The following is a 9,744-nucleotide window of genomic DNA, read 5'->3' as shown; positions in this document are numbered from 1 at the left end:
AACAAGAGGACTCTCAAAAAATAAATGTACAATCTATCGAAGGTTATTCTCATGTAATTGACTTTGACTTTCTAGGGAAATGTTTTACTCATTTAAAAATTCTGATTTGAGCCCCATTTCCAACTCAATGGCAAGATCACTCAATTTGGAAATGATAAGTCCACCCATCAGAAAAGCTCCCTTTGAATACTTGTTCCACAGGCTCTGGCTCATTGAGTTACACAACGGAAGCCTAAGAGTACACTTACCTTAACTTCTAGAGAAGAGGGTTCTGAAGCCTTTGAGCACATACTAAGTTGTTAGTTTGCTGAATCATAAGTGAATCTATATCTCCTATCTTTGCAATAGACTTATTTAATGCTTTAAAAAGAGGAATCATGAAAAACATTTTGGGAATGAGACAGAAAGACTACTATCTACCTGGGTTTGGGGGGAGGGGCACCTGGGTGGCTCCGTCAGTTGAGCATCCGACTTCAACTCAGGTCAGGATCTCATATTTGTGAGTTTGAGCCCTACATCTTGCTGCCATCAGCCTGTCTGTCAACACAGAGCCCACTTCAGATCCTTTGTCCCCCTTTGTCTTCCCCACCCCTGCTTGTGCTCTCCCCAAAAATAAATAAATATTTTTAAAGGGGGAGTTTTGGTAAGAAGATAAATACAGATTTAAAAAACTATTAAAACTCCAGCTACAAAAAAAAATGAAAAATGTGAATTGTCTGTATTCCTGTCATCCTCTCATCCATCCATCTTATAATAGCCTTATTGCAACCGGACATGGAGTGATGAATGCAGAAATGTCAGACAAAAGTAACATATAAAGATAAAGAGGGAGAAAAAAACCCACATGACAAAGATGTGGCTGCATGTTGCTTTTGTTATCATGTTGTTTCCAAAAGCCGCCTGGGTACTAGGTAAAAGCCAGAATTTCATAAAGACAGAAGCAATCCACAAAAGAACCCTGATGTGTCTGAAAAAAAATTATAATACATAAAAAAATGGATAAAGCTACCACCAAAAGGTTCTCTCCCTATCTCTTTAAAGTAAAACTCTAAACTCACACACTGAAAGCTTTTATTTAAGGATCTCAGCACTTTACCAGCAAGTAATTATCCTATCCCTACTAACAGCTTGGAAATCTTGAGACTCAAATTCAGTAGATGCCTTCAAGTCTTATAATGCAGAAATATAGAGTATAAATTACTTACTTGAGCACCACAACCATCAGTAAAAACCCATTGTTGCTTTGTTTCCCTCTGCTTTAACCACTCTTTACTTCCAAACATTGTTCAATGCAATCTGCCAAAGATTTGAGGGGAAAAAAACTTACCTCCTAAAGAGTCTTTTCTCTGCCAAGGCATTAAGAGTACACATCATGTATGTATCATCTGGTCTCCTAGAGAATACATTTTAGTTGAACCAAATTGCACAGAGAAGAATTTCTCATTGTTAAAAAAAAGGTCCAAAAATTAATCTATTCCTTCCAAATTTTCATTGATCCATGATACAAATATTTAAATAGACTTTCTTTTCCAATTTTATTCCTCCTAATTACACAAGAATTATCTTATGTAAAAAAAATAATAATAACACTGTTCCATTATTTTCCCAAGTGGTACAACACATCCTCTTAAAGGGAGATGTTTTTAGGAAAAATTCATTGATTTGTAATAAGAATAGAGAGTCTTCCACAAGAGATTAAATATAATTAGTTGAAGTAAATGTTCAATAGTAAGGGGATACATCTCTGTACAACAGAAAGAAAAGTCTCTGGGGTTTGTGGGGAATATCTAGGACTGAAGTATAAGACGCAAAAAGGGAGAGAAAAGAAGGGGAAAAGAAACCAAGCTGGGGACAACAGTCTGTGGATTATGAATTGTTGCTAATTCCTGAGATTTCACTCCTCAAAATAACTTCACCAAAGTCAATTTGGTTGTCCACTCTAGGAAGCAAATTAAGGCACTTGTCATTGATCCTCTCCTCTGCACCAAACCCATCAGATGAAAAATTAGAATAAAGATGGAGCGCGGTTGGGGCAGTGGGGAGGGGAGAATGGAATTAAAACAGAAAGTGAGGTGAGGCTGTTGCTTTTTATTGATGGGAAAAAATAAGTACAACTATGGATCTTAATTATAGTGGTGATGAATAGACAGAGAATACACTCTTTCCAACCAAGGATCCAGGAAATAAAAACAAATCTGAACAAAGGAAATTTTATCTCCAACCAAAAGTAGAAAAGAAAAAGCACTGTAAGTATGAATACAAAAGAAAGTGTTAGAAAAAAGTCCTGACTTATATTAATTATAAAAAGTGGAGTTAAACTCACTTTTTAAAAATTTTTTTAAAAATCTTTTTATGTATTTATTTTATTTTGAGAGACAGAGACAGAATGAGCAGGGAAGGGGCAGAGAGAGAGGGAGACACAGAATCCGAAGCAGGCTCCAGGCTCTGAGCTGTCAGCACAGAGCCCAACACAAGACTCGAACCCACGGACTGTGAGATCATGACCTAAGCCAAAGTCAGACATTCAACCAACAGAGCCACCCAGGCACCCCTAAAATCACTTTTTTTAAAAAAATTTAATGTTTATTTTTGAGAGAGAGAGAGAGTGTGAGTGAGCATGAGTGGAGGAGGGAACGGGAGAGAGAAGGAGACACAGAATCTGAAACAGGCTCCAGGCTCTGATCTGTCAGCATAGAGCCCAAGAGAGGGCTCAAACTCAGGAATGGTGAGCTCATGACCTGAGCTGAAGTTGGATGCTTAACTGACTGAGCCAACCAGGTGCCCTGAGTTAAACTCAGTTTTTATGAAATAAAAACTTTCAAAATAAAATTTTTCCAAATAAATCCAACAATGTTATTCTATAAGTCTTACTAACTAACAAATAGATGCAAAAAGATGGAAAACAAAGGGATTAAAATATATGTTAAGCAATATGTACCAGCAAAAATATAATTTAAGATAAAAATTCCATAAAAGATAAAGATGAGCATTTCACCCTGGAAAAGGAACAACATGCTAATACCACATAATAATCATAAATATAGACTCCCAATAATAGGGCCTCAAAACACACTGCAAAAACTGAAATACCAGGAATAAAATAATCTTTAGTTTTAGTAGAAATTTGAACACATTCACCTAAACACTAACAGATCAAGCAAGGAAAAAAAGAACAAAGACTAGAATTATATTTTATGATTTTTTCATTGAAGTATAGTTGACACAATGTTACATTAGTTTCAGGTGTTAGAATTATATTTTCACCTTTGACCTAATGAATAGATCAAAAAATGTAGGTCCAGTAAACATAGAATCTATAGTCTTTTTACATACACAGAATATACTCAAAAATCAACCATAAATCAGGTTAAAAAGGTAATCTGATGAGGTTAGCATTACCTGATACTGAAACCAAAGACTTTACCAGAAAAGAAAACTACAATATCTCTCATGAACAGAGACGCAGAAATTACCAACAAAGTATTAGCAAATTGAGTCCAACATGTATAAAAAGAATTATACATCATAATCAAGTGGGATTTACCCCAGGTTTACAAGGCTGGTTCAATATTCAAAATTTTTACTATACTCCATCACATCAATAGGCTAAAAAAAAATATATGATTATATCAATAGATGCAAAAAAAGCATTTGACAAAATCCAATACCCACTCATGATAAAAACTTTCCATAAACAAGAAATAGAGAGGAAATCCTCAAGTTGATAAAGTATATCTACAAAAACCTATAGCTAACATCATACTTAGTGTTGAGAAAATCAGAGCTTCCCCACTAGATCAAGAACAAAGCAAAAATGTCCTCTCTCATCAATCCTTTTCAACACCATACTGAAAGTTCCGACTAATGCAACAAAACAACAAAAGCAGATAAAAGATATACAAGCTGGCAAAGGTGAAATAAAACTCTTTGTTTGCAGATGACATGATAATATATGTAGAAAATGTGAAGGAATCAACAAGAAACTATTGGAACTAATAATTGATTATAGAAAGAAATGAAGGATAAAACATTAACATACAAAAGTCAATCACTTTCTTATTTGCCAGCAATGACAAGTGGAATTTGAAATTAAAAACACAAGGGGCACCTGGGTGACTCAGTCGGTTAAGTGCTGACTTTGGCTCAGGTCATGATCTCGAGGTCCAGGAGTTCATCAGTTCAAGCTGATTTTGTTCATCAGTTTTGTAGTTTTCCTCAGATACTGTACATATTCTGTTAGTTTATACCTAATTTTTTGTGGGTGTTAATGTAAATGGTATTGTGTTTTTAATTTCTTTTCTTAAGGTTTATTATATTTTTGAGAGAGAGAGAGAGGGAGGGAGACAGCATGGGAGTGAGGGAGGGGCAGAGAGAGAAAGGGAGACACAGGATCTGAGGCTCCAGGCAGCTTACCTGATAATACCCGGGGCTGTAAGCTTCGGCAACCTTCCAAGGTCAGTCAGCATTCTCCTCTTTCTCATCTTCTTGCAGACCTGTGTATGGGCTCCTCCAAACTCCTCCAAACTCCTCCAAACCACCATGGAGGCAGGATGGGCTGAGGTCTGGTCTCGGTGAGTGAACTGTGAGGATTCCCTAGCAGGCAAACAGGATGCATTTGGAGCCCCCAGGGGTGCGCTTTGTGGCTCTGGGTGTGGGAGGGGGAAGTAAGTGTGATTCCAGATGCAGGGCCCAGGAGAGGATAAGCTGGGATGAGCTGAGCAACAGAGGCAGCTGAGAGAATGACAAGAGAGAGCCCCAGCCACTGCTGCTGATACCGCTCTTCCCGGGGGAAGCCCAGTCTCACGCAATCTCGGAAAATCTGTGGGGACTGAGTAAGAAACACCTGAGTGCCACAGGTGCCTGAGGGCTCTCATCACAGACTCACAGTTACAAAGTCTGGCACATGTCATCTACCAAGCAAACCCCAGTCCTAATGGACACCTCCCGAATGCCCCAATCAGAGTCACAGTGCCCTGATGTCTCGTCCCAGGAGACTAGTCAAGCTTAAGGAACCAAGCTCCAACCCAAAAGCAGGTCAGGGGCACAAGTCAGAATGGGAGAGTGTACTGCGCATGCTTGCAGCGCAAGCGTCTCCCCTTCCAGAGACCAAAGGCGCGCCGGGATGGTAACTCAGGCTGCTGGCACTGAACCCTGGATCACCCATCCCATGTCTGTGAAGCTCCAAGGACACAGAAACCTGAATGCACAGTTCCAGTCTGACATCAGGGTTGTCAGGCCGGCTAGAGACCTGAATGGGACCTCACGGTGCTGTCATGGCTTTGGCCGTCAACTGCGGTCACTTTCCAAAGATCCTCTTCTTTCTCTTCTTCCTGCAGACCCGAGAAAGGTGCCTTCCAAACACCACTTGCCCCTACCACAGGTTGTGTCATTCTCACCTGTTAACACCTGCAATAGCTACCACAATTTAAAACAATTAGAAATCAAAAGGATAACAAAAGAAAATGAAATACAATATAATTGAAAATATTATCCTACATCCCAAAATCAATGGGTCAAAGAGGAAACAGCTCATATTATGAAGTACTTACAACTAAAGTATCATGAAAGGACTGCACACCATAATTTTGAAAGCAATGTTACATATGTAAAGTCAAATTTATAGATGTGAAAACATCTAACAGGGAATTAAGTGTCTAAAATTAGTTGAGCATTCAACTCAAAAATTAGAAAATAAGCAATGGAAGATTTTTTGCAATAATACGTTTTAAAACTATGTAAGAAGCCAATAATTAAGATAAGAGCAAAAATCAATGAAATAGAAAAAGAAGAGAAAGGATTAACAAAACTAAATGTGTTTTTAAAAGGCAACTAATAAGGCAATTCTCTAGTAAGATTCATGAAGAAAAAATAAAACACTGATAAATAACCAAGATTCAGAATGAAAGAGGGAAACTTACTGCTTATAAAGCGGAGTTTCATTATTATTATTACTGTCATTATCAATCTTGATTACCAATCTTGGCCAGGAAACGTTTTCTAAGAAAAAGAACTAGACAAGCTCAGTAACCATTAATTAATAGGATGATAGATGAAAACATCTCTTCAAAACTTTCCAGCCAGATAGTTTATCCAGTTTTACTAACCACCCAAGGAACATCTGCAGCTTCTATAATTTTTTCTAGAGTACAAAAACAGAGACAAAGTGGCCTCTAATTTTTATAAGTCCAGTATAACAAATAGGACAAAATTAGACATTCAAAAAATTAACATTTTAGATTATTTCCATTTATGAATATATTTATAAGACTTCTATGTAAGCATTACCTAAATGAGTCCAAGAGTATTTTGTAGACACTATAAGTTCTATTATTTTTGTAAATTATACTAATTTTACAAGTTGAAAGGTGTTCTAAAATCAGATAACTTATTAGTCATATTAAAAGATTAAAGAAGAATAATATGTCATTCCAAATAATGTAAAAATGAAAATATTCAATAAAATGTAGTTTTATTTATTTTTTTAAAACTCTTAGCAAAGAAACAAAGAGGAACTCCTCTTTCAATGTGTGCAGGTACCTAGAAAAATATACTGCAAACATCATGCATACTTCATGGAGGTCAATACAATTAAACGAGATTAAAAAAAAGAGACTTAAAACTCAAATAAAGGGTCAAATGTTATTCAAAAAAGATAGGATCATGAATATAGGAAAATAAAGGAGAATCAATAAACTTTTACAATTATCAACAGTGTTGCAATAAGAACCATGAATGCCATCAAAAAAAAAAAAAGCAAAGTTACTCTATGCCAATAGTTATTACTTGGAGAGTAATATGCCAGTTTTAATAACAATAGGATCTGTAAGAATCAGATTTAACCTAAGAAATCATTTTAAAAACCATTCTGGAAAACAGGTAAATGACATCAAATGGCATTAAGTGGCATTTAATAGACATCCAGATATATGAAAATAGGTGGAAAGATATGCCATGCACATGAATGAATGAATGAATGAATGAATGAATGAATGAATGAATAGAAATTCATTCAGCAATTATTTATTGAGTTCCTGCTGTGTCAGACTCTCATCTGGGTTGCAGCAGTGAAAAAGAAAACAAAGGAAAAGTTGTATCCTTATAGAGTATATATAAATATATAACTACATGAAGCCTATAATAAAACAAATATGCCTATTTCTGTCAAATTAGCCTACACGTTCAGTGGCAAATGCAGTCAAAATATTTAAAGAGTTTAAAGGAATTTACCACAGGACCATATTGTTGTAGTTTGTTTTCCACATGAATGGTGACCCTTGGACTTGTGCAATGTAGCAGTCATAATTTGCAAATTTTAAAATATTAAAGAAAGTTCTAAAAATAACTGTATAATTCTGAAAAAGTAGAGCAAATAGCAGATCTTAAGTCAACAAGATATTAAGATATTTCACAAGGCTGTAATTATTAAGGCAGTGTTATAATAATAGGAAAGAAGCCAGATCTAGAAACAGATCCATGTGTGTGCAGAGATCTATTCATGTACATTGAATATATCCACTTTTACACCAATGTGACTAATAAATATACTAATTTAGACAACATGAAATGTTAAGAAAGAACTGTGGGATTATGAATCATTGGAATCATTTTAAGGTACAATTTGGTAGACTAGTGAAACCAAGTACACGCATACCCTGTGCCCTACTCCACTTTTGGCTTTGAACCATCAGAGAAACTTTTTATACATGAATAGAGGTAGAAATATACTCTTTGGAGAACTGTTTGTAATAGCAAAGACTTAGAAGCATCTTTTTTTAAGTTTTTACTTAAATTCCATTTGACACACAGTGTAATATTAGTTTCAGTTGTACAATGTAGTGATTCAACACTTCCACACATCACTGGGTCCTCATCAAGACAAGTGCACCCTTTAATCTACATCACCTACTTCACCCATCTCCCCACTCACCTCCCAGTTGGTAACCATCAGTTTGTTCTCTATCACTAAGAGTCTGTTTCTTAGTTTGACTCTCTCTCTCTCTCTTTTTCCCCTTTTCTTATTTGTTTTGTTTCTTAAATGGAGGCATCTTTAAATGTCTAAGAGATAAATAAAATGCTGTATGAGGTATGATTGCTAAAATTAAATACATCAACGTAGATCTTAGAAACTAAAGTTTTGTGAAAACTATCAGAAGTAGAATGAGAAGTACATCACAATGTCACCGTAGAAATGTTTTAAATACAACACATATATATGAATCACATTACAAATGTAAAATATATACATATTGCCATACACGTTATGATATGTATTTGTGTAAAAATAAGGACATAGAAGGTAGATACACATAGAAAGTAGATATAAGCGGGAAATTTTATAGAAAAAGATCTTTTTTAAACTTGAAGAAACACAAATAAAATCTATTATATTTATGAATACTTGCTTGAGTGATATTTTTGGAACTGAAAATCAATTAAAGAGCTAGAATTCACCTTGGAATGATACACTGCAGAACAGAAACAAAATAAGAAAAGAAAAAGAAAGAAAACTAAAGAAATCCAGCCTACCCAAGTTTTCCATTACCCACTCTACACAAAGAATAAACAGAAATACTGACAGAGGCTCTGGATTTGTACAGACCATAGGATTAGAGAATTCAAGTCACCATTCTCAGCTAGATAACACAAGGCTGTAGTAGCTCCCAACTGACATCTCACATTTATAATAATCAACCTTTTATTAAAGGCAAGGAGTGTGTCTTTTTAAAATTTTTATTATTTTCATTTATTTTCTATAGTTTATTGTCAAGTTGGTTTCCATAGGACACTCAGTGCTCATCCAAACAAGTGCCCTCCTTCATGCCCATCACCCCTTTTCCCCTCTCCCCCACCCCCATCAACCCTCAGTATTTAAAAGTCTCTTATGGTTTTCCTCCCTCCCTTTTCTTAACTATTCCCCCCTCTGCTCCCCCATGGTCCTCTGTTAAGTTTCTCCTACTCCACATATGAGTGAAAACATATGGTATCTCTCCTTCTCTGCCTGACATATTTCCCTTAGTATAATACCCTCGAGTTCCACCCACGTTGCTACAAATGGCCAGATTTTATTCTTTATAATTGCCATGTAGTATTTCATTGTATATATAAACCACATCTTCTTGATCCATTCATCAGTTGATGGACATTTAGGCTCTTTCTGTGATTTGGCTATTGTTAAAAGTGCTACAGTGAACATTGAGGTGGATGTGCCCCTATGCATCAGCACTTCTGTATCCCTTGGGTATATCTCTAGCAGTGCTATTGCTGGGTCATAGGGGAGTTCTATTATTAATTTTTTGAGAAACATCCACACAGTTTTCTGGAGCGATGGTACCAGTTACATTCCCACCAACAGCGTAGAAAGGTTCTTGTTTCTCAACATCCTCACCAGCATCTATAGTCTCTTGATTTGTTCATCTGAGTCACTCTGACTGGCAGGGGGTGGTATCTCAATGTGGTTTTGATTTGTATTTCCCTGATGCTGAGTGATGCTGAGCATCGTTTCATGTGTCTGTTGGCCATCTGGATGTCCTCTTTGGAGAAGAGTGTGTTTGTCTTCTGCCCATTTCTCCACTGGATTATTTGTTTTTCAGGTGTAGAGTTTGGTGAGTTCCTTATATATTTTGGATACTATTGCTTCTTGGCCTTTTGGCTAAGATTGAGTGTAGTATTGTTCTTATCAGTTTAATATATTTTGGATACTAGACCTTTATTCGACATGTCATTTGCAACTATCTTTTCCCATTC

At 36.1% G+C, this 9,744-nt stretch overlaps 1 pseudogene; it reads left to right on the top strand.

Annotated features, from left to right (window-relative positions):
- The first annotated feature begins 9,629 nt into the window (after nt 1-9,629).
- LOC115302827 lies at nt 9,630-9,733 on the top strand (annotated as a pseudogene).
- The last annotated feature ends 11 nt before the right edge of the window (nt 9,734-9,744 follow it).

The sequence above is a fragment of the Suricata suricatta genome, chromosome 1 (assembly GCF_006229205.1).
Source record: "Suricata suricatta isolate VVHF042 chromosome 1, meerkat_22Aug2017_6uvM2_HiC, whole genome shotgun sequence".
Lineage (NCBI taxonomy): Eukaryota > Metazoa > Chordata > Mammalia > Carnivora > Herpestidae > Suricata > Suricata suricatta.
The sequence above is the reverse complement of the archived record's forward strand: the minus strand, read 5'-3'. Positions and strand labels throughout refer to the sequence as shown.